Source organism: Misgurnus anguillicaudatus, chromosome 22, assembly GCF_027580225.2.
Source record: "Misgurnus anguillicaudatus chromosome 22, ASM2758022v2, whole genome shotgun sequence".
Classification (NCBI taxonomy): domain Eukaryota; kingdom Metazoa; phylum Chordata; class Actinopteri; order Cypriniformes; family Cobitidae; genus Misgurnus; species Misgurnus anguillicaudatus.
In genome coordinates this window covers 4,498,978-4,524,247 of record NC_073358.2, presented here as the reverse complement: position 1 = coordinate 4,524,247, position 25,270 = coordinate 4,498,978, and the positions used below count along the sequence as shown (strand labels likewise).

The 25,270-nt window shown below is 45.4% G+C and overlaps 1 protein-coding gene across 1 annotated transcript in view; it reads right to left on the bottom strand.

Annotated features, from left to right (window-relative positions):
• LOC129440906 (LHFPL tetraspan subfamily member 7 protein) overlaps window positions 1–25,270 on the bottom strand; it is a 195,955-nt gene that overhangs the window by 26,126 nt on the left and 144,559 nt on the right. The window lies entirely within an intron of this gene.

Below are 25,270 nucleotides of genomic sequence, written 5' to 3'. Positions count from 1 at the left end.
GAAGCAGACTGAAGCGATCTCCAAGATCATGCCCCGGCGCAAGAGGCCTGCCTCTCGTCCACCAGCACCGGCTGCCCAGTCTGCTCCTCGCCGAGGGCGCCCTGCGGCGGCTGCCTCCGCCCCCCCCCCTAGGAAGTCATCCAGACAACGGAGGGGGAACAGCCGTCGACAGCCCGCCCCGCCCGCTCCACCCGCTTCCCGTGGTCGCAAACGGGGATCTAAGCGGCCCTGAGACGGGCGACCTGGATTCGGATGGGATCACTCTTCGGGAGGTGGTGAACGCACCGCTCCTTCCCCCGGAGGAGGGCCGGGTGGAAAATCTTTGGTTTCGTTTTGTTTCTGTTCCGCCGGCTTCTCAGCCGGCACCCACAAAACCACAAAAAGAGTGCATTCCTATTCCTTCTCCAGGTCTTCAGAGGATCGAGAGAGCCGTGAGCGGGCATTCATCTGCTCATCCTCCCTCTCCTCCATTGCCAGCGGGGGTTCTGAGGAGTCCGAGCTCTCCACTGCGGAGACCGGACCACCAGCACCCTCAGCGGTCTCAGGTCAGTGTCACAACACACACACACACTGTAGTTGCGTGCGCTCTTACGGCGCGCGCACCGGCAGTCTCACCTGTTCCGCTCGTCTGCCCCACCGCGAGCTCTCCGGTTGTGCCGTTAATTCCCCTCGCACGGTCCCTGGAAGCTTGGCTTCAGCTTACCAGTCCGTCTCGATGGGTATTACGCACAATCCGCCTCGGTTACGAAATTCAATTCAACCGGCACACACCCAAATTCTCGGGCATTCGTTTCACTACAGTGAAAGCGTCCGATGCACATGTACTGCGTGCAGAACTCGATGTCCTCCTGGCAAAGGACGCGATCGAACCGGTCCCTCCAACCGAGATGAGCTCAGGGTTTTACAGCCCGTATTTCATAGTTCCAAAGAAGGGCGGTGGGTTACGACCGATCTTGGATTTGCGCGTTCTGAACCGATCTCTCCAAAAACGATCCTTCAGAATGATAACGCCGAAACTGATATTTCAGTCAATACGCCCCCAAGATTGGTTTGCAGCAATAGATCTGAAAGACGCGTACTTTCATGTGTCCATTCTCCCTCGCCACAGACCGTTTCTGCGCTTTGCGTTCGAGGGGCGGGCATACCAATACAAAGTACTACCGTTCGGGCCGTTATGTTTTTATTTCCTTAGAATGAGACATTTTTATCTACATACACAGAGGGTCCCCTTTCATGGAAGTCACCATTTTGTTTCTACAGAAGCCCTTAACGGACAAACTTTTTTTTACTAAGTTGTCTCCAACGATGATATGGTTGTCCGGTGGCGGCTACCGTAGCTTCTCTATGAACGGTGGACTGAAACGTTGGTTGCAATTTGCAACCTTACCACTAGATGTACTTAAATTTACACACTGCATCTTTAATAAATCAGAATGCATTAAATATCATTGAACCCCTGTTCCCTTTCAGTCGGTCACTACGACGTCACGTCGTGACCGACGAATTGGGAACTCGCTTAGAGAGACCAATCTGCTTCGAATACTACTAAAACGCCAATGAACTTGGCATTGAGATATTTGCATAATGCTGGCGCCGCCCCGCCAGGTGCGTATATAAGGCGCACGTGCAAATAAGGAAATCAGCTTTTTATCGCTTCGAAAGCCGGCAGTATCTGCTACTGAGAAGCTACTCTCTGCTCTGGTGGGAAACGATTGCTGAAGTTGGTTGGACAAGCAGTACCACAGCGGACGCCGCAGTTTTCCACTACTCTGCATCTTTTTTGTTTTGAGTTATTAGTGAGTGCGTTGCTGATCCCTGTGCGCATCATCAACTGAGCATCTAAGAGTGAATTTCCCTAAAAGAGTGATACGGAGAGCTTTGTGCCTTGTTAAAGGCAGCCACTCTCTCGTATATCCGGAGATCAGCGTCCTTTTCAGGATGGCTTTTCGTCCGTGTGTTCTTGGATGCGGCAAGTACATGGGTCCAAAGGACGGTCACGAGCGCTGTCTTTCATGCTTGGGCATCGAGCATGCGGAGGCGGCGTTCGCTGGGGGTGCATGTTCTCATTGCGAGGAGATGTCCCTTCTGGATTTACGCAGGCGGTTGTCGTTTCTACGGGAACGGCGTCCGCGTCCGGTGAGTTCTGACCGCCGCCACGGAGCGGCTGCAAAGCTCTCTAAGGACGATCTGCGTTTAACTGTGTTGAGCCGGTCGGGGGATTCGTCCTCCGGCTCTCAGCCTTCCCGTCCTCAGCCGGTTGAGGTGCCTATGGAGACTGCAGCCTCGTGTTCTACGAGCGCTGTAGAATCCGTTGCGCCTCCCTCTGGACCCGCTTCGACCGCAACACCCGAGGGTGGAGCCCCTCTTTCTGAAGCTGACTCCGACGTTCTTCCTCCCTCTGGTCGGGTTGTGACGCCGGAGTTTGACCCGGAGATGGTGGCTGTGCTCTCTCGAGCGGCGGAGACCGTAGGGTTGGAGTGGGTTAACCCCCCACAGCCCGAACCGTCCCGCCTGGATGATTGGTTCTTCGGAGCTGCCCGGGCTTCACAGCCCTCTCCACCAGTACCTTTCTTCCCCGAGGTGCACGAGGAGCTGTCACGGACTTGGAAGTCGCCGTACTCTACCCGGTTACGGCCGATTCAGCCCTCCCCCCTCACCTCCCTCACCAACGGAGCCGCTAAGGGTTATACGGGGATCCCCCCTGTAGAGCGCGGCGTCGCGATGCAGCTGTGTCCGACCACCGCTGCCTCCTGGAAGGACCGCCCAACCCTTCCCTCTCGGGCTTGTAGACAGTCGTCCGGTTTAACGGGCGCTGCCCATCAGGCTTGTGGAGAGGCGGCTTCGGCTCTGCATGCAATGGCTTTGCTGCAGGTCCATCAAGCGAAGGCCTTACGAGATCTGCATGAGGGAGGACACGACTCACCCGTCTTCTCGGAGCTCCGGGCTGCCACTGATTTGGCTCTCCGTGCTACCAAGGTGACGGCGCAGGCGATTGGTCGTGCGATGTCTACACTCGTGGTCCAAGAACGCCACCTATGGCTGTGTCTGGCGGACATGACGGAAGCGGACAAGAACAAGTTTCTGGACGCTCCAGTGTCACAGACTGGCCTGTTCGGCGAGTCGGTGGAGTCTTTTGCACAGCAATTCACCGCCGCTCAGAAGCAGACTGAAGCGATCTCCAAGATCATGCCCCGGCGCAAGAGGCCTGCCTCTCGTCCACCAGCACCGGCTGCCCAGTCTGCTCCTCGCCGAGGGCGCCCTGCGGCGGCTGCCTCCGCCCCCCCCCCCTAGGAAGTCATCCAGACAACGGAGGGGGAACAGCCGTCGACAGCCCGCCCCGCCCGCTCCACCCGCTTCCCGTGGTCGCAAACGGGGATCTAAGCGGCCCTGAGACGGGCGACCTGGATTCGGATGGGATCACTCTTCGGGAGGTGGTGAACGCACCGCTCCTTCCCCCGGAGGAGGGCCGGGTGGAAAATCTTTGGTTTCGTTTTGTTTCTGTTCCGCCGGCTTCTCAGCCGGCACCCACAAAACCACAAAAAGAGTGCATTCCTATTCCTTCTCCAGGTCTTCAGAGGATCGAGAGAGCCGTGAGCGGGCATTCATCTGCTCATCCTCCCTCTCCTCAATTGCCAGCGGGGGTTCTGAGGAGTCCGAGCTCTCCACTGCGGAGACCGGACCACCAGCACCCTCAGCGGTCTCAGGTCAGTGTCACAACACACACACACACTGTAGGTGCGTGCGCTCTTACGGCGCGCGCACCGGCAGTCTCACCTGTTCCGCTCGTCTGCCCCACCGCGAGCTCTCCGGTTGTGCCGTTAATTCCCCTCGCACGGTCCCTGGAAGCTTGGCTTCAGCTTACCAGTCCGTCTCGATGGGTATTACGCACAATCCGCCTCGGTTACGAAATTCAATTCAACCGGCACACACCCAAATTCTCGGGCATTCGTTTCACTACAGTGAAAGCGTCCGATGCACATGTACTGCGTGCAGAACTCGATGTCCTCCTGGCAAAGGACGCGATCGAACCGGTCCCTCCAACCGAGATGAGCTCAGGGTTTTACAGCCCGTATTTCATAGTTCCAAAGAAGGGCGGTGGGTTACGACCGATCTTGGATTTGCGCGTTCTGAACCGATCTCTCCAAAAACGATCCTTCAGAATGATAACGCCGAAACTGATATTTCAGTCAATACGCCCCCAAGATTGGTTTGCAGCAATAGATCTGAAAGACGCGTACTTTCATGTGTCCATTCTCCCTCGCCACAGACCGTTTCTGCGCTTTGCGTTCGAGGGGCGGGCATACCAATACAAAGTACTACCGTTCGGGCCGTTATGTTTTTATTTCCTTAGAATGAGACATTTTTATCTACATACACAGAGGGTCCCCTTTCATGGAAGTCACCATTTTGTTTCTACAGAAGCCCTTAACGGACAAACTTTTTTTTACTAAGTTGTCTCCAACGATGATATGGTTGTCCGGTGGCGGCTACCGTAGCTTCTCTATGAACGGTGGACTGAAACGTTGGTTGCAATTTGCAACCTTACCACTAGATGTAATTTACACACTGCACCTTTAATAAATCAGAATGCATTAAATATCATTGAACCCCTGTTCCCTTTCAGTCGGTCACTACGACGTCACGTCGTGACCGACGAATTGGGAACTCGCTTAGAGAGACCAATCTGCTTCGAATACTACTAAAACGCCAATGAACTTGGCATTGAGATATTTGCATAATGCTGGCGCCGCCCCGCCAGGTGCGTATATAAGGCGCACGTGCAAATAAGGAAATCAGCTTTTTATCGCTTCGAAAGCCGGCAGTATCTGCTACTGAGAAGCTACTTTCTGCTCTGGTGGGAAACGATTGCTGAAGTTGGTTGGACTAGCAGTACCACAGCGGATGCCGCAGTTTTTCCACTACTCTGCATCTTTTTTGTTTTGAGTTTTAGTTAGTGCATTGCTGATCCCTGTGCGCATCATCAACTGAGCACTAGAGTGAATTTCCCTAAAAGAGTGATAAGAGAGAGCTCTGTGTCTTGTTAAAGGCAGCCACTCTCTCGTATATCCGGGGATCAGCGTCCTTTTCAGGATGGCTTTTCGTCCATGTGTTCTTGGATGCTACAAGTACATGGGTCCAAAGGACGGTCACGAGCGATGTCTTTCATGCTTGGGCATCGAGCAGGCGGAAGCTGCGTTCCCTAGGGGTGCATGTTCTCACTGCGAGGAGATGTCCCTTTTGGATTTACGCAGGCGGTTGTCGTTTTTCCAGGAACGGTGTCCGCGTCCGGTGAGTTCTGCCCGCCGCCACGTAGCAGGCGTGAAGCTCTCTAAGGACGATCTGCGTCTAACTGTGCTGAGCCGGTCGGGGGATTCGTCCTCCGGCTCTCAGCCTTCCCGTCCTCAGCCGGTAGAGGTGCCTATGGAGACTGCAGCATCGTGTTCTATGATGGCTGCAGAATCCGTTGCGTCTCCCTCTGGATCCGCTTCGACCGCAACACCCGAGGGTGGAGCCCCTCTTTCCAAAGCTGACTCCGACGTTCTTCCTCCCTCTGGTCGGGTCGTGACGCCAGAGTTTGACCCGGAGATGGTGGCTGTGCTCTCTCGAGCGGCGGAGACCGTAGGGTTAGAGTGGGTTAACCCCCCTCAGCCCGAACCGTCCCGCCTGGATGATTGGTTCTTCGGAGCTGCCCGGGCTTCACAGCCCTCTCCACCACTCTTCCCCGAGGTGCACGAGGAGCTGTCACGGACTTGGAAGTCGTCGTACTCTACCCGGTTACGGCTGATTCAGCCCTCCCCCCTCACCTCCCTCACCAACGGAGCCGCTAAGGGTTACACGGGGATCCCTCCTGTGGAGCGTGGGGTCACGATGCAGCTGTGTCCGACCACCGCTGCCTCCTGGAAGGACCGCCCAACCCTTCCCTCTCGGGCTTGCAGACAGTCGTCCGGTTTAACGGGCGCTGCCCATCAGGCTTGTGGAGAGGCGGCTTCGGCTCTGCATGCAATGGCTTTGCTGCAGGTCCACCAAGCGAAGGCCTTACGAGATCTGCATGAGGGAGGACACGACTCACCCGTCTTCTCGGAGCTCCGGGCTGCCACTGATTTGGCTCTCCGTGCAACGAAAGTGACGGCGCAGGCGATTGGTCGTGCGATGTCTACACTGGTGGTCCAAGAACGCCACCTTTGGTTGTGTCTGGCTGACATGAAGGAAGCGGACAAGAATAAGTTCCTGGACGCTCCAGTGTCAAAGACCAGCCTATTTGGTGAGTCGGTGGAGTCCTTTGCACAGCAGTTCACCGCCGCTCAGAAGCAGACTGAAGCGATCGCCAAGATCATGCCCCGGCGCAAGAGGCCTGCCTCTGGTCCACCAGCGCCGGTTGCCCAGTCTGCTCCTCACTGAGGGCGCCCCTGCGGCGGCTGCCTCCGCCCCCCAGGACGTCATCCAGGCAACGGAGGGGGAACAGCCGTCGGCAGCCCGCCCCGCCGCTCGACCCGCTTCCCGTGGTGGCAAACGGGGATCGAAGCAGCCCTGAGATGGGCGACCTGGAATTGGATGGGATCACTCTTTGGGAGACGGTGAACGCACCGCTCCTTCCCCCGGAGGAGGGCCGGGTGGAAAATCTTTTATTTCGATTTGTTTCTGTTCCGCCGGCTTCTCAGCCGGCACCCACAAAACCACAAAAAGAGTGCATTCCTATTCCTTCTCCAGGTCTTCAGAGGATCGAGAGAGCCATGAGCGGGCATTCATCTGCTCATCCTCCCTCTCCTCCATCGCCAGCGGGTGCGCACCAGAGTCTGTGCTCTCCGCTTAGGAGACCAGACGACCATCAACCTCAGCGGACTCAGGTCAGTGTCACAACACACACACACACTGTAGTTGCGTGCGCTCTTACGGCGCACGCACCGGCAGTCACACCTGTTCCGCTCGGCTGCCCCACCGCGAGCTCTCCGGTAGTGCCGTTAATTCCCCTCGCACGGTCTCTGGAAGCTTGGCTTCAGCTTACCAGCCCGTCCCGTTGGCTATTACGCACGATCCCCCTCGGTTACGAAATTCAATTCAACTGGCACACACCCAAATTCTCGGGCATTCGTTTCACTACAGTGAAAGCGTCCGATGCACATGTACTGCGTGCAGAACTCGATGTCCTCCTGGCGAAGGACGCGATCGAGCCGGTCCCTCCAGCCGAGATGAGCTCAGGCTTTTACAGCCCGTATTTCATAGTTCCAAAGAAGGGCGGTGGGTTACGACCGATCTTGGATTTGCGCGTTCTGAACCGGACTCTCCAAAAGCGATCCTTCAGAATGTTAACTCAGAAACTGATATTTCAGTCAATACGCCCCCAAGATTGGTTTGCAGCAATAGATCTGAAAGACGCGTACTTTCATGTGTCCATTCTCCCTCGCCACAGACCGTTTCTGCGCTTTGCGTTCGAGGGGCGGGCATACCAATACAAAGTACTACCATTCGGGCTGTCTCTCTCTCCCCATGTGTTCCCGGAAGAAGTGGAAGCGGCGTTAAAGCCCCTGAGAGAGAGCGGTGTTCGCATATTGGCTTACCTCGACGATTGGCTTATAATAGCGCATTCTCGGCAAACGCTTTGTGAACACAGAGACTTAACGCTTCGGCATCTCGCCCGTCTGGGTCTTCGGGTCAACTGGGAAAAGAGCAAACTTTGCCCCACGCAGAGGATCTCTTTTCTCGGGATGGAACTGGACTCGATCGATTTATTGGCGCGTTTAACAGAAGCGGGCATCCAGTCGATTCTGACTTGCCTCGGTTCATTTCGAGGGAAGAACGCGGTCCCTCTGAAACAATTTCAGAAGCTCCATGGACATATGGCAGCAGCCGCGGCTGTAACACCGCTCGGGCTGCTCCATATGAGACCGCTTCAGCGTTGGCTTCACAATCGAGTCCCGACGAGAGCGTGGCACGCTGGCATTCACCGTGTAACCATTACACCTGCGTGTCGTCTAACATTCACCCCATGGTCGGACCCCGCGTTTCTGAGAGCAGGTGTTCCCATGAAACAGATCTCTTGGCATGCTGTTGTACACACAGATGCATCCAACACGGGGTGGGGAGCCATGTATGACGGGCTTGCAGCCTCGGGGGTGTGGACAGCACCCCAGCTGCACTGGCATATCAATTGCCACGAGTTGTGGGCTGAATATCTGGGACTCGTACGCTTCGCTACAGAGCTACGAGGGAAGGATGTACTAGTACGCACCGACAACACTGCGACCATTGCGTATATCAACCGTCAAGGCGGTTTGCGCTCTCGTCACATGTCGCATCTCGCCCGTCATCTTCTCATTTGGAGTCAGAAGCATCTGAGGTCCCTTCGTGCCATTCACATTCCGGGTTTGCTCAATACAGCGGCAGACGCGCTTTCCCGAGCTGCGCGCCCCGGCGAACGGCGACTCCACCCCCAGACGGTTCAGCTAATTTGGAAGAAGTTCGGTCGTGCGCAGATAGATCTGTTTGCGTCACCGTACGATACCCATTGTCGCCTGTTTTATTCACTAACCGAGGGCAGCCTCGGCGTGGATGCGTTGGCACACAGCTGGCAGCGAGGGATGCGCAAATACGCATTCCCACCAGTGAGCTTAATCACTCAGACACTGTGCAAGATCGGGCAGGACAAGGAGAGCCTTCTACTGGTCGCGCCTTACTGGACGACCAGGAATTGGTTTCCAGAACTGATGCTCCTCGCGACAGCCCCTCCCTGGCGGATTCCCCTGAGGAAGGACCTTCTTTCTCAAGGAGGGGGCACATTATGGCACCCGCGCCCCGACCTGTTGGATCTCCATGTATGGTCGTTGAGCTTGCACAAGGTTTAGGTGATTTATCGCAAGCGGTATCTAACAACATCGCCGCAGCCTTCTAGACATGCGTACGAGCATAAATGAAACCTTTTTGTCGATTGGTGCTCTGTGCAACGCCAGGACACCTAGAATGCCCCATTAATATCGTGCTTACATACCTTCAACACTGGTTAGATGGTAGGCTGTCACCCTCCGCCAATAAAGTTGACGTTGTCGCGATATTTGCACATCACTCTTTAATAAATGGCAGATCAGTTGGCCAGCACGATTTAATTATTCGATTTCTAAGAGGCGCACAAAGAATACATCCTTCGCGCCCTCCCTCTATTCCACCTTGGGACCTGTCCATGGTGCTGAAAGCCCTGCAGGGACCACCGTTCGAGCCTTTGCAGTCTGTGAGTCTGAAGTTTTTATCAATGAAAACTCTGACCCTGCTCGCATTGGCCTCTGTTAAGAGGGTAGGTGACCTTCATGCATTCTCTATCGACGATTCGTGCCTTCAGTTTGGCCCTGCTGTCTCGAGTGTTACATTGAGACCCAGACCAGGCTACGTGCCCAAAGTGCCCACCACTCCCTTCAGAGATCAAGTGGTGAGCCTACAAGCTCTGCCCGCGGAGACGGCAGACCCGACCATGGCTTTATTATGCCCCGTACGAGCGTTACGCATCTACGTGGATCGCACACAAAGCCTTAGGACCTCAGATCAGCTCTTTGTTTGTTATGGTGGTCAGCAGAGAGGGAAAGCTGTCACTAAGCAGAGGATGTCTCATTGGATAGTTGATACTATCGCCCTTGCTTATAATCTGCAGGGCATTCCTTGTCCATTTAATTTGAGAGCTCACTCTACTAGAAGTGTTGCCTCATCTTGGGCACTCGCTCGTGGTTCCTCGCTAACAGACATCTGCAGAGCTGCTGGTTGGGCGACACCTAATACGTTCACTAGATTTTACAGTGTTCGTGTCGAGCCTGTCTCCTCTCGTGTTCTTTCCTCGTTAGGGGAAGCACAGAGAACAGGCTCGCAGGTCGGCTTGCAGCCTCCGACTGCTGCTCCAAACTGAGCTCAGTATGGAAGGCCATTTAGGCAAAAACGCGTAATAATTTGTTTTGCCTTCCTCCGCTGCCTTGGCAGCCTGATGTTGCGGAGCATCTGCTGCCAGCCTTTCACTAGCTGCATCCTCGCGAACCTGTGTTTGGCTCGGGCATCCACATTGCGTCCCACCGGGTTCCTTTGTGAGTATTTTTCCGTGGGGTTAATCCTACTAGCCCACGTTTCCCTCAGCAGAGCACTGCTTTGCTTACACAGCCACGGCTGTCATTTATACCTCAACTACGGTTGACTTTCGCCCACCAATAGCCCTTAACGGGGCGGTGGCTTCCGCAGCGTCCCTATACCGCTCAGATAGGGCGCTTCCCAGTCGCTGGCACTACTGTGGGGTTAAAGGAACATCTAGTGCCCGGCCTTCTGCCTTAAAACCTAATTCTCCTTATCCTTAAGTGGAACCGGAGGGCTTTACGCAGACACTGGAAGAGGTCAGCCCCTAGTGGCGTTTTGGTAGGGATTCCCAATTCGTCGGTCACGACGTGACGTCGTAGTGACCGACTGAAAGGGAACGTCTCGGTTACGGATGTAACCCTCGTTCCCTGAAGGAGGGAACGGAGACGTCACGTCCCGTCGCCACAGGTGCTGCCACCTGCTGTTTAGGCCGGTCACCTTCCGGCTTTCTCAGCGAACAGAAGCTGATTTCCTTATTTGCACGTGCGCCTTATATACGCACCTGGCGGGGCGGCGCCAGCATTATGCAAATATCTCAATGCCAAGTTCATTGGCGTTTTAGTAGTATTCGAAGCAGATTGGTCTCTCTAAGCGAGTTCCCAATTCGTCGGTCACGACGTGACGTCTCCGTTCCCTCCTTCAGGGAACGAGGGTTACATCCGTAACCGAGACGTTTTAAGTAGTTTTTTCAGACAAACCTTACAAAAAACAATGCTGGTGTGCATCTTCTTGATACTAAACAATGACACTGATATGTGTTTAGATATGTTAGTGCAAGGTGTTTTAAATTAAGGCAGCTCAAATATGGATTTTAGTCTGGCACTAGGATAAGCCATGTCCAGGAAACCGCACCATAATGTAATATATTTTAAATATTTATTTAATTAATTAATTATATAAATTTATTTATTTATTTTGCAGTAAAAAATAACCAAGATATATATTTATTTATTTATATAAATGTATTTATATAAATGTATTTATTTATTTATTTTATTTTGCAGTAAAAATAACCCGGAGATGTTTTTGTTATAGAAGTTTATATTTTTCCGAAGACTTGTGTTACTTCAGCTGTGAAAAAACATTGATTTTCAAACAATAAGGCAGACTGTGTGTGTTTGTGTAACAGTGTATAGCAAAAAAAAAATAGTGACTGCACACTCACTTGCAAAATAATTTTATTTTAACCAACGTTTCGGCAAATAGCCTTCGTCAAGGTATGGATATATATTGGATATATTCTTTTTGACTTGCACCTCGGACGGAGTGCGTTTGTTTCATTTTTTGATTATTTGTGTAACAGTGTGCCACGCTCTGTTGCTTACTGTATGCAGGTAGACACGTTATACAAAGCAAATCACAGAAGTGAAATGATTTAAATCAAAGGTAACAGGTGGAGCTAAAGCCAGACCCATCTGTCCATAAATGAACACATGCAGACTTAGAAAGTCAACTTGTGAAAGTTTCAGAAGCTCAGTTTAACCTACAGTAGAGTCTACTCATTTATTGTGTGTGTGTGCGCGCGCGCATGTGTGTGTGTGTGTGCAGATGGTTTATCTCAAGAGAATACAGGCTGTCAGAAAGACAAAAGACTCACAGCTGAGCGCAGAGCTACCATTAATATGTCTGGAAGTGTGCATAAGTGTGTGTGTGTGTTGCTATACTACTTTAATGCATATTGTATATATGAAAATACGGCAGATATTTTTCAATCTTAGTCCAGATACAATCACAGGAGCAGACCTGTTTATACACTGCATAGATCTATATGTAAAAACACACACACATCTGGTCTGTATATGTGCACATGTGTGTAAAGTTTTAAAGATAGGTCTCTGATATCTTGTATGTGTGTGTGTGTGTGTGTGTGTGTGTGTGTGTGTGTGTGTGTGTGTGTGTGTGTGTGTGTGTGTGTGTGTGTGTGTGTGTGTGTATGTGTTTGAGATTGTTTGAATGGTAATGAATTTCTTCAAAAGCAGACAGAATTCGGGCAGAGCTGCGGTGATAAAGCCGGGGTCTGTCGTGTCTGCGGCCCCGCCGGAATTAAGATGAGATAAAAACAATTCCCATCCTCTGCTCTAGGACCAGCGGGGGGCCAACAGGGTCGACAGCTGCCTGAATGAGACGCACACGTGGGAGGTAAAGAACAGCTTGACAGGAGGATGAGAAGTCATATCTTAAAGATCTGGAAGCAAGTGAGTTTTGTTGTACAAATAATGGAAAATGACACCAAAGTATTTGGAATCTGCAGGTTGCTGATCAAATATGCTAATTTGGGACACTGGCCATGTCCCAAAAATTCTAAATAGATTTTCTTTCTCAAAAAACATGTATCATCAGGGTTTGAAGAACTTCATGGCATGCTATTATTAACACAAAAAAGGACACACCCATATGTAAGAATAACACAAATGATCATTTGTTGCTCCTAAACACACTTAAGATATGTGCTCAGATTTGCTAAGCTACTAAAGTCCCCTAACAAAATATTGAGACTTAAAGGGGTGATTCAATGGTATTTCAAGCATTCTGACTTATTAACACAGTTATAGAGTTGTTTCCTCATGCTAAACGTAGGCAAACTGTCAAAACAGCAGTTGGGCGTGTTACAGAGTATTTCTGTGCCGAATGCACTTCGCCAGGGCTCGTACAAGTTTCGGAAAGTTTTTTCAATTACAGGTCCAGCTGACGTTTCAGGGGTTTTCTACACGTATCACTTCTTTATATTAGCACTTCCCCCAGAAAACCCCGCCCACCCGTCAATCAGTGGGAGACGCTGGAGCTTGCATACATCTTATCACGCCACTCAGCTTTGTTTAATTTTAAAACTCAACAATGGCATGAAAGAAGAAGTGTGTTTTTGGATGTAAGGAGAAGAAATCCAGCCTTATGAAAACAATGGATATAGTTTATTATCCGGGGTAGCAGCGGAGTTTTGCGTGTGTGTTTGTTGCGGTGGATTTTCCCAACCGGGTCATGACGAGTTGCACGCGCGGTAAGTAAGACTTCTGTCTTATGTTGGAAATAGTCGCGTGCATATTATATAAATGACACCAACATGTAGTGAATCAGAAGTTAAAACAGTGTTGTATAAAGTGTTGCGTGACTCGTACTCGCTCCTCCCGCAGTAGTAACTCCTCCTTCTTCATTTTTTCGTACGTTATCGGAAAGAATCGGTAAAGCTAATATTTCTTTTATAAATCTGATTAAACTAAAGACTCTTCAGAGATATAAAGGATGTCATACTACTCTATAGGTACTCCAGATTAACATCAGAAATGCAGAAACAGCGTGTGTTACGTGAGCTTTTATAAATCAATACAATAATATTACTATTATATTATTCAGATGTGACCAAGTCACCCATGTGCAAGTCTCAAGTCTGAACCTTCAAGTCTCAAGTAAGTCCCAAGTATTTTTTTTTCTTGGGCAAGTCAAGTCAAGTCACAGGCTATGTCAAGTCCTGTAGTAGGTCAAGTCCAAGTCAAGTCACCCTATTATTGTAATTTTACCTGCAGAATCTGGACAAGATATACAGTAAGTAACTATCAGTAAATTACAATAATTTGGATTTGCATTGTAAATACTCATGTTCAGTCAAATACATCATGGAATTGGGCCTTTCTTTGTTTAGTCGAGAAAAATTTTTAGTTTTTTGAGGAAAACATTCTAGGATTTTTCTCATTTTAATAGACTTTATTGGACCTCAACAGTTTACAGTTTCAATGCAGTTTAAAATTGCAGTTTCAACGCAGCTTCAAAGGGCTCTAAACGATCCCAAACGAGGTATGATGGTCTTATCTAGTGAAACGATAATAATAATAATAAAAAATGTGCACTTTTAAGCCATAACTTCTCGTCTTGCACTAGCCGTGTGATGCGTCAGCGTGACCTCACATAATGCATAAGCACGTCGAAGGATTATGCATGAAGTATGCAAAACTACCGCCCCAGTGTTTACAAGTGTGAAGACTGTTCAGACGTTGTTTGTGGAATAATACTAATTAATGTCTTTGTTTATAGTTTAAAATGGTCCACAAGTGTGCGTTTCACGGCTGGTGCAAAGCGAGAAGTTGTGGTTTAAAAGTACATATTTTTCCTGCCAAAAAGGACAATTGTGACTATCAAAATGACTATCCAAAGCGACTTGCACTGCATTTATTCGACTGTATAAGTTATTTTAGTATGTGTGCTCCCTGGAACTCATGACTTAAGCGTTGTGAACACAATGCTCACCAACAGAGCTACAGCAACATAGATATTTAGATAAGAACTGTTGGTTTAATACGTGATTTATTGTATTTGTTGATGACCCAAATACTCTTTATGCTTCCTCAGTCTTCATTGTTCATTGCAACCCCACCTGTCTGCCAGTGCCAACAGCCACAATTCCCTCAGGCTGCTGCTGTCTGTGGTCTGTTCTGCCTGTTAAACTTGGCTGCTAATGAACATTTCAGAGAGACGATATGACCATACTGAGCCCAAAACATAGACTGACAGAATAGACCAGACTCTACCTGAGATGGAGGAATATGAGACAGATGCACACAAGTCTGCACACAAAGCACTTAGATTTTACCTTAAACACATGCACACATACAGATGTTTTTGTATCTGGGTGAAGACTTTCTATCGACTGCAAAATTTTAAGATTTGATTTGTCAAAAACAGTTAAATAAATGACTGGCAAAATGTTCTTTGTATAGACGGTTTCATGAGACGCACGTGCGGTGACGCGATTACGCGTCTGGTTGGAACTTTACTTTCAGTTTGTTTAATGGTCTGACTAGTTGCTAAACTGAACTTTTTAAAAAATACCTTGTTGAAAATAAATGTTTTGGTTTCTTAGGTAATCTACAGGTTGTTTATTTTGCTTGTTGTAAAAATAAACTACTCTTAAAGGACTTTGTTGTTATTTATTCTTAGCGGAGTTTACCGGAAGTTAGGTGTTTTCCACGAAAGCCACTTGTTTATGTTGTTACTGCTGAAACCGTTTATACAAAGCTAATGATATATTCTATCATTCAACACATTTTTCGATTTTGCATTCTTAACTGTTTCCCTTAGCCTGGTTAGCCAGACCTACATCAAGATGTAAGGTCTGGCAACTCTTCACACAAACGGCTCAATGCAAGGGGCGGGATATAAGGTTGTCCCTCAAAATGTCTCTGCACGCAATAGGATAGCGCTATGACCAATCAGAGCAAACAACAATCACAAGCGGATTGTGGCTGAGTCCCATGCGTTTCCCCACCAGTGGAGCTAATTGGTATATCAAACTTTTACCGTAACCAGTCGGCAAAACTCCAAACACATCTTTCTTGCTTAAAAATGACTTCAGTAGGGTTATTTGCTCTTCTCTCAAAGAAAAACATCTAGTCTAAGTCCTCCAGAGTCGCGGCCAAAGCCGCTTCAAAAGAAAGCTGTTCGCCAGCAGCAGCAGCCATTCTTTGTTTTCAAGTAGGAACCGTCGCAGGCAGCTCTGTCGTCATCATGTTAAGCCCGCCCCACAGACGCTACACACGATGTGATTGGCCTGACCAAATTTTGGTTTTTGGAGCTGTTAAGTGTATTGTGAGTGCCTAGACTAAACCCTGGCAGCAAATATATTTTGCGGCCGCTAGGGTGCGTCTAGATTTCTAGGCTATGTTTCCCTGCCATTGACGAGTTATCTCGTCAATTAAGGGAAAACATTTTTCTGCCAATAATGCTCTCCTGACGAGTTGTTACGGTAATCTATAAACCCAATTTAAAAACTGAAGCATCAACTAATTCAACATTTTAAACTCCGTGTATGTTTTGATAATCATTCTGAATCTGATCTCTAACAAAAGTCCTTGCAATTATGCAATGCAATTCAGCCTTTTACTCAAAATGTTGTAGTTTTTAAGAAACCTACCCATGTTTAAGAGGTTATAAAAAGAGAACAGATGACGATAGGAAGAAACTTTTTTCCCATTTTGTTTGTTTATTTGTTTAAAAGCTGATTTTTTGTCTGTTCTTTTATTTTAACTCTTTCCCCGCCAACATTTTTTTTAAACATTGCCAGCCAGCACCAGCATTTTTCATGATTTTCACAAAAGTTTAATGCCTTCCAGAAAATGTTCTTCTTAAAATATATAAACATACGATATATCAAATGAAAGAACAGCTCTGTTTAAAAAAACAGTTTCATCCTACCTTTATTTGTTGTCTTTTTATCACCTCTCAAATATGGGTAGGTTTCTTAAAATACACAAAATTTTGAGCAATTTTTTTGCATTTTTGTGAAGAGATCAGATTCAGAGCAAGTCTCAAAACATACTTTTATTGGATATGAAAGCATTCACTCATCCACTGTGTAACAACAATGCATTGCTTTCTTTCTTTCTTTTTAAGTTTATGTTTATCCCTCAGGACAGCACATCATGTAAACATCATTACAGTAAAAGGACAAGCTGAAGCAAGAACAAGCTCAACATTTATGAGAAAATAATTGATTTTCAGTGTTTTTCTTTCTCTAGTTATGTCTAACCATGTTAAATAAAAAAAATTTAAACTGAGGATAAACTTTAGTTTAAAAGAGCCAAATACTTTTACATCTTTTCACATAAAGACTATTTAATTCATTATATTTCAAAATTGTCTCTCTCTGTGTGTGTGTGTGTGTGTGTGTGTGTGTGTGTGTGTGTGCGTGCGTGCGTGCGTGCGTGTGTGTGTGAGAATCAGAGGGTGACAGGGTGTAATTTCCTGTCATCTCGTGGCTATGATGTTAAGATGAGGTGATTTCAACCATGAAGGAACACAAAGATCAAAATGATGGGTGTGCAGAAAAGGGTCATGGATGGTCTTTCAGAAAAATGTGAGGTGACAACATGGTGTAGCACACAAACACATCATGTAGTCTTCAGTCTATAATCTCTCATCCGAGTCACTGTGGTTTATGGTTTACACTGTCGTGGCTTAATCTGAACATAAACTGATTTAGTTTAGAGCAGTGGTTCTCAACTGGTGTGGTCATGCGACACACATTTTTCATTGTAAAAAAATTGCTGTAATTATGCAGCTGGTTGCCAGTAGCTTACTGTAGAAGAAAAGACTGAAAATGTTTCATGTTCATTTAACTTTGAACGAACTGTTGTCAGTAAATAACTGTAAATGTAAAATCTACAGTAAGTTACTAGCAACCAGCTGCCAGTAATACTGTAATTTCTACAGACATTTTTATCCAGTGTGGTCATCAAGACGTGAACCATATTCTTTGGAATTTGAATCAAGCTATTTTATCTCATAATAATTGTTAACACACACAAGTACTGTCCCAGTTTAGTATTTTATAGCTGTTAAATAGTCCCATACAAGTGTTCTAGTTGGTTTTAGCCACCACATTTATCAGAATATAAAAAATCACATTTTGATGTATTTGATAAATTGCCAAATACAGTTGAAAGAAAAAGTATTTGAACCCGTTGGGTTTACTTGGATTTCTTTATAAATTGGTCATAAAATGTGTTCTGATCTTCATCTAAGTCACAACAATAGAGAAACACAGTCTGCTTAAACTAATACCGCACAAACATTTTACATTTTCATGTTTTTATTGAACACAACATGTAAACATTCATAGTGCAGGGTGGAAAAAGTATGTGAACCTTTGGGTTTAATAACTGGTTGACCCTCCTTTGGCAGCAATAACCTCAACCCAACGTTTCCTATAGTTGCAGATCAGACTTGCACAACAGTCAGGAGAAATTTTGGACCATTCCTCTTTACAAAATTGTTTCAATTCAGCAATATTCTTGGGATGTCTTGTGTGAATCGTTGTCTTGAGGTCATGCCACAGCATCTCAATCGGGTTGAGGTCAGGACTCTGACTGGGCCACTCCAGAAGGCGTATTTTCTTCTGTTGAAGCCATTCTGTTGTTGATTTACTTCTATGCTTTGGGTCGTTGTCCTGTTGCATCGTCCATCCTCTGTTAAGCTTCAGTTGGCAGACAGATGGTCTTAAGTTTTCCTGCAAAATGTCTTGATAAACTTTGGAATTCATTTTTCCATCGATGACAGTAATCCATCCAGGGCCTGAGGCAGCAAAGCAGCCCCAAACCATGATGCCCCCTCCACCATATTTCACAGTTGGGAAGAGGTTTTGATGTTGGTGTGCTGTGCCTTTTGTTCTCCACACATAGCGTTGTGTGTTCTTTCCAAACAACTCAATTTTGGTTTCATCTGTCCACAGAATGTTTTGCCAGTAATGCTGTGGAACATCCAAGTGCTCTTTTGCAAACTTAAAACATGCTGCAATGTTTTTTTTTTGACAGCAGTGACTTCCTCGTGGTGTCCTCCCATGAAGTCCATTCTTGTTTAATGTTTTCCTTATTGTAGATTTGTCAACAAAAATGTTGGCATGTGCCAGAGATTTCTGTAAGTCTTTAGCTGACACTCTAGGATTCTTCTTCACCTCATTGAGCATTCTGCGCTGTGCTCTTGCAGTAATCTTTACAGGACGACCACGCCTAGGGAGTGTAGCAACAGTGCTGAACTTTCTCTATTTGTAGACAATCTGTCTTACCGTGGACACATGGACATCAATGCTTTTAGATATACTTTTGTAGCCCTTTCCAGCTTTATGTAAGTCAAAATTCTTGATCGTAGGTCTTCTGAGAGCTCTTTTGTGCGAGGCATGGTTCACATCAGACAATGCTTCTTCAGAACAGCAAACTCAAAACTGGTGTGTGTTTTTTATTGGACAGGGCAGCTTTAATCAACACATCCAATCTCATCACATTGATTGGACCCCAGGTTGGCTGACTCCTGGCTCCAATTAGCTCTTGGAGAAGTCATTAGCCTAGGGTTTCACATACTTTTTCCACCCTGCACTACCCATGTTAACATGTTGTGTTCAATAAAAACATGAAAACGTATAATGTTTGTGCGGTATTAGTTTAAGCAGACTGTTGTGACTTAGATGAAGATCAGAACACATTTTATGATCAATTTATGAAGAAATCCAAGTAAGCCCAAAGGGTTCACATACTTTTTCTTTCACCTGTATTAACTCATTCCTGCCAGCCTTAAAAAAATGAATTTTTGGTGATTTTTACAAAAGTTTCACAAACAAAACGGGAAATATAGCTTCATTTGTTTTCTTTTTGTTCTAAAGCTTCATTTGTTCTCTTTTTATAACTTTTTAAATATGGGTTGGTTTCTTCAAAAAAATTGCTGTCAGCAATAATAACGTACCCATGCTGAATGATGTGCTTTATTTGATAACTTTCAGTTTAGGTGCTGGTCACCCAGCGTTGCCAGATATTAGTACCAAAAACAAAAAAGCTAAAGGCTATAAAGAACTAAAGTTCAAACCTTGTCTTTCAGAAATAATTCAGAGAAATCGCCAACACTAACCTACATCTAATAATCACTTTATAAATATCCCAAAGTATCTCATTAATTGCTAAACACTACGTCTAAAGAGGATTTTTAACAATGGGATCTGGCAACACTTTGAATTCAGCACCCGCGCCCTCGCAACTTGAGTCTCGCCACTAAATTATACAGTAAACTGTCCAAGCTTAATTATATACGGGGATGACAATATTAGTTGTTTTAAAAAACGAATTATAGGGATGCACGATATATCGGCTGACATATCGTTATCGGCCGATAACTGCTTATTTTTAATATTATCGGTTATCGGTCTGATAGCAAAATTAGGCAGATAAATGAAAGCCGATAAGTGATGGATTATTTCGGTTTGTTGAACCACTTCACTTGCTCATTGCTGGCCATGTGGAGTTTTGAATGGTGCTTTAAGTGACATAGCACGAAGATGACACGTGTTGCGGGCTTAAGAAGAGTATGCTAGTCTAGCGCAAAGACAAGATGTCCGCGGTCTGGGGAATTAATATTAATATTTATCGGCCTATATATATCGGTTATCGGTCCCCAAATATAAAGAGTTATCGGTTATCGCTATCCGCCAAAATTTCCATATCGGTGCATCCCAAAGTGTATTTATACACATGCAGATTGTTTGTTGTTAATAATTGCTGTTGTATTTACGTTTTGATGCCATGATGCACTTTTTAATCTGCACCCGATTCTTTGTCGCATTGTCCTGCTGTCAAAGACTGACAATAGTGCGAGCCAATCGTCTTTGTGTGAGGGCTGTTAGGAAGAATATAATTGGTTTGAGCTACTAAACGAATCCAGTCCTTCACTGAACTAGTCAGTCATTCGAGTCTGTCATGAACGACATGAACAAATGACATGATTCGTGAACGAGGATCTGATGACCAACTGAACCAGAGGAGGCATGCCAGTCAATCAGTACAGCATGCAAGTCTTTGTTCACAACAAGGACAGATTAAATAAATAACTCTGCGTGCGTCTTAATACATTACAAGTACATGTAGTTTTCTTAAGCTTGATCAAATCATGCCTATTATTTGACGCGTTGAGCTTTCACTGTCACATTTATTGAATGAGTGACCAATCTGGGGTACTTGAAATGCAGTTAAATGGTAGCCTTCATTTTGCATCAAAAACTGCCAATAGGACAGTTAAAGGCGAATCTCACCAGTTTCCCACAAAATTAGACTTTCGCCATGTAGACAAGACTGGGAATACGAATTTAAGTGGTCCTTTATACCAACAGCATTGCGTGTGTATCTGACAGCTGTGTGCCCACTGGTCTGTATTGAAGTCACGCTCTTTGCGGCCCGATGCTATTATGAGCTATCAGCACAGAGCGGTAGGGCAGATCTAATGGAGCTTTTATCTGTCAGCCAGGTGTGTGTGTGTGTGTGTGTGTGTGTGTGTGTGTGTGAGCTCAAGTGGACTCTTGGGACAGACACAGGCAAAGAAATTACAGCACACAATGATGAAAATTACAAAACACGTACAGAATGTCAGAATGTCTACATAAACACGAATAAAAGCCACCTTATGCCATATGCACACAAGTCTTGCGGGTATTAATGCAGTAGCTTCAGTGTCCATATTTACCACCCCGACCTGGACCATTTTAAAGAGCACCTATGGTCCATGATTTTACATTTCCTTTGGTGTGTAAGTGTGTATTAGTACATGTTAACGATATGCAAAAGGTACAAACCCCAAAGTAAACGATGACGCGAGTTATTGTTTCAAAGTAAATCTCTTTTCTTGGACTACAACAAACACACGGATTATAGGCAACAGTTTACTTCCTGGGACGGTTGATGTGGACAAGACCGACATTATCATACTTCCTCCGCTTCGGACTCCTGTTAGCATTGCATTGTGAGTGAATCCTTCAAACATGGTAAGGAGCGTCACATTTCAGGCTGACGTCAGAGGTATTCAGGCCAATCACAACGTACAGATTAGCTGGCCAATCAGGGACACGGCGCTTTTCAAAATCAGTGTGTTTCAAGAAGACACGGATATATGGAGCTACAAAAATGTACGGAATGTGGAAAATAATGTGTTTTTTAACCATAAACCACGCAAACACATTGTATTATAACAAATACACAAAATAACGTTTTTTAGCAATAAAATGGGTGCACTTTAATATATTAAGTATATCTTCATGATATGTTATAAGTTTATTTGTAAACAACCAGAGCTTCGGCACATAGGCGGAGTTTAGCGTTTGTGCTTGGGGGACCTACTGGCAAAAAAGGTACTGCAATACTCCGAGATTATTTGTTTCATGTTTTTTAAATATGGTTTAAATTAATTAAAACTATTTTAGCCTTAACTCATTCCCCACCAAGTTATCTCGTCAGTTAAGAGAAAACATTTGCCTGAAAAAAACATGTTCCTGATGAGTTTTTATAGTAATCTGTAATACCGTGATTATCCACTAGATGGTGCTGTTACCCAATATATAAAAAAAGTGAAGCAAAAAATTATTTTAAAATTTTGCACTCAGTGTATGTTTTGATAATCGTTCTGAATCTGATCTCTAACAAAATTCTTCAAAAATGCAATTGTTTCAGCTTTTTGCCTAAATTTTTTTATTTTTGAAGAAAAATACCCATATTTAAGAGTTTATAAACAGAGAAAAAAAATAAAGATAGGATGAAACGCTTTTTTACTGTTTTGTTTGTTTGTGTGTTTATTCATTTGATATATTTGTATGTTTATATATATTTTTTAGAAGTAAAGGCATTTTGTGAAAATCACAAAAAATGCTGGCGGGCAACAAAAAACATGGCTGGCAGGGAATGAGTTAATAAGTCTACCCATTACAATATTAAGATTAGAACCAAAAATTTGAACTCTCATATTTTCATTTAATTAATAGCTCAGACAAAATCATAATTGGCTCTGGTCTGGGGGGGCAATGCCCCCCTGGCCCTCCAAAACTCCGCCTATGGTTCAGCAAACTGAACAACACCATGGAGATGCAAGCAGAAGCTCCACACTTTTATCCGTGAATATTAAAAGGTCTGAATATCATGAATAGGCAAAAGTCATATTGTGAATTTATCATGTCTTACAGGGTACTGGAAACAAGGTTTTCCACCGGGTAACAGTCACTGTCTGTTTATCACACAAAATGAACAGAAAATATGGAATAGGGGTGGCCGATAAACCTATAGACATGATAAACCAGTAGAAATTTTGGACTATCGACTTTATCGAGGTTACGCGCCCACGTCACGCTCCTGTGCGCGTGGTCACGGAAACGTAACGTTTGTACACGTATTTAAGCACCGCAGTTTTAAAAGTTATTTTAAGCCATTGAAACACAAATAACAGATCTATATGCGTGCGCTCTTTCTGTGTGTGAGGAGCGTGCAAGTCGCGCAACCGCTGCTCATTAAGCTCATAAGCATTTTTCTCGCTTTATTGGCCTTAAATCCATATATGCGTTAAAATTCCTATCTTTGCAAGTATCCTCATAAACATGACAATTTAGAGCTTAAAGGTGCAGTGTGTACATTTTAGTGGCATCTAGTGGTGAGGTTGCAAATTGTAACCAACGGCTTAGTCCACTGCTGACCCCTCGCTTTTGAAACACATAGAGACGATACCCGTTAAGGGCTTCTGTAGAAACATGGTGGCACAAAATGGCGACTTCCATGTAAGGTGACCCTCTGCGTATGTAGATAAAAACTAAGGTAATAAAAACATAACGGTTTATTATGAAAGGTCTTTATACACCCGATTATATAGTTTTGTATATTAATTTGCATTTCTGTCAAGAGATCCTTTAAAAATTACACACTGCACCTTTAAGAGAAAGTGAACGGCTAAAAAAGAAAGCAGAGAGCTTGAGTTTTGTTTGTTTTTATCTTCTTTTTATGCTTGTATAATGTTTTTGTGAGAATTATGAACAATTCTTTGCTATTAAAGATTTTAATAACAGAAAAACCTTATTAAAACATAAAATACTCTACTGTGATACATATCGTTATCATGATATAAAATGAATCCTATCGTGATAGAAGATTTTGGTCATATCGCCCACCCCTAATATGGAATAAAGTTTTTGTACAATTTGCTTTCGTCCCATGACGTTGGGGATGAGGTGGGGTTTCAATATTGTTTTTTGTTTTGTTTCTAATAATCGTACGTTTGTGTACGGTTTACTTGGTACGAATTAGCCAAATACCAAAGACATTGTAGGTTTGTATGTGTTTCGAGAGGTTTATTGAGTGCCCAAGTCCCTCTAAAGAGGCAGTCACACCACTGTGGACTATAATGATAATCTATGTCACCAGTAAAATGATTAGATTACACTGTTTGAACTGTCAATTTGCATCATTAAAATGAAATCAACCCATTAAGCATATTGATAGGTCTTAACACACACACACCCATCCTGAGAATCACAAAAAGCCCTCATTAAATGACCTACGGGAGTGAGAGACACATCATGTCTTGTTCAATGTGGTCGTCCGCCCCATGCTGTCTCGCTCATCTCTAATGCATTACTAATTAAAATGCAACAGCCATGCACCAGTGTGTGTGAGACACTGCACATCTGTGGTATAGATTACTTCTAGCGCTCAAATTTCCCTCCGAGAGAAAAACATTTAGCGAACGCCTCGAATCCATAACTTGCAATGCATCATGGGGCCCGCGTGCATCTGTGTACACACGTGAGGTGCGCGTAAGGTCACAGCATCATCGCTTTTGTGTGTTTGGAGACTGTTGCTTGTGAAACGATAAGTCAATATCCCGCTGATCCATTAGCCTTCGCCACCCCAACAGTTCAAATATTTCCACTGACCACCTCCATGTTTTTGCTAGAGATTTGTCCTGAATAAACAGCGTGTGAGAGTGCATCTCTTGCACATTTAATGAGGTTAAAGTTTAGATCGTGAAGTTTTGTTGGAAGTTGTTTCCAGTGGACTTTTCACTATACAAACATATATTGCAGCAAAACAGAGCTACAGTAACCGATATGATGTATAATCACCTGCCAGTGGAAGGTGAATTGAAAACACATTCACTTTTGCATAATTTTAAAGAGCCCATATTATGCAAAATCCGCGTTACAAGATGTTTGGACATAAATGTGTGTTGCAATGTGTGAACACAACCACCCTACAATGAAAAAAATCCACCCATAGAGACAGAGCGCAGTTATGCTAATTTGAAAACCACGCCCACCGGGGGACACAATCCAACCATCTCCATTGACTTTGTATTGCGAGAGGCCGCCTCCTTTTCATTTCTGACTTATAACAAAAACAGAATAATGCTTAAAAGCTGCTGTGTGACAATGTGTACAGCTAACAAGCCAAAGAACACAGAAATAAGTTTTTATAAGCTGTCAAGCCGTAAAACCCAGCCTTTAAGGAGAAAAAAGTGAATCGCCAACTACGTTTCCCCCTAGTGGACGCAGTTCTACTAATAGGAGTACTATGAAATAGGGGTGTAACGGTACGTGTATTCGAACCGGACCGTTTCGGTTCAGGGCTTTCGGCACGGTGCACACGTGCACCGAAAGGCCGAATGCATTTTGTGTGCGCCTGTGCGGAACATAATACGTGCGTTTCCGCACGAACATATTAAGTGGCGGAAGTCTCCGCGTTCAGCGCAAGTCTTCTGTCAAACATATAACATAATTCGGCCCGCAGAAATATTTTTATTTACTTAGTTGTATATACGTTTGATTATTGATGTAAACGTTTACGTGTCGTATCTAAAAGCGCATGTTAAACGCGTGTCAACGCGCTGCTTTTTTCTTTCA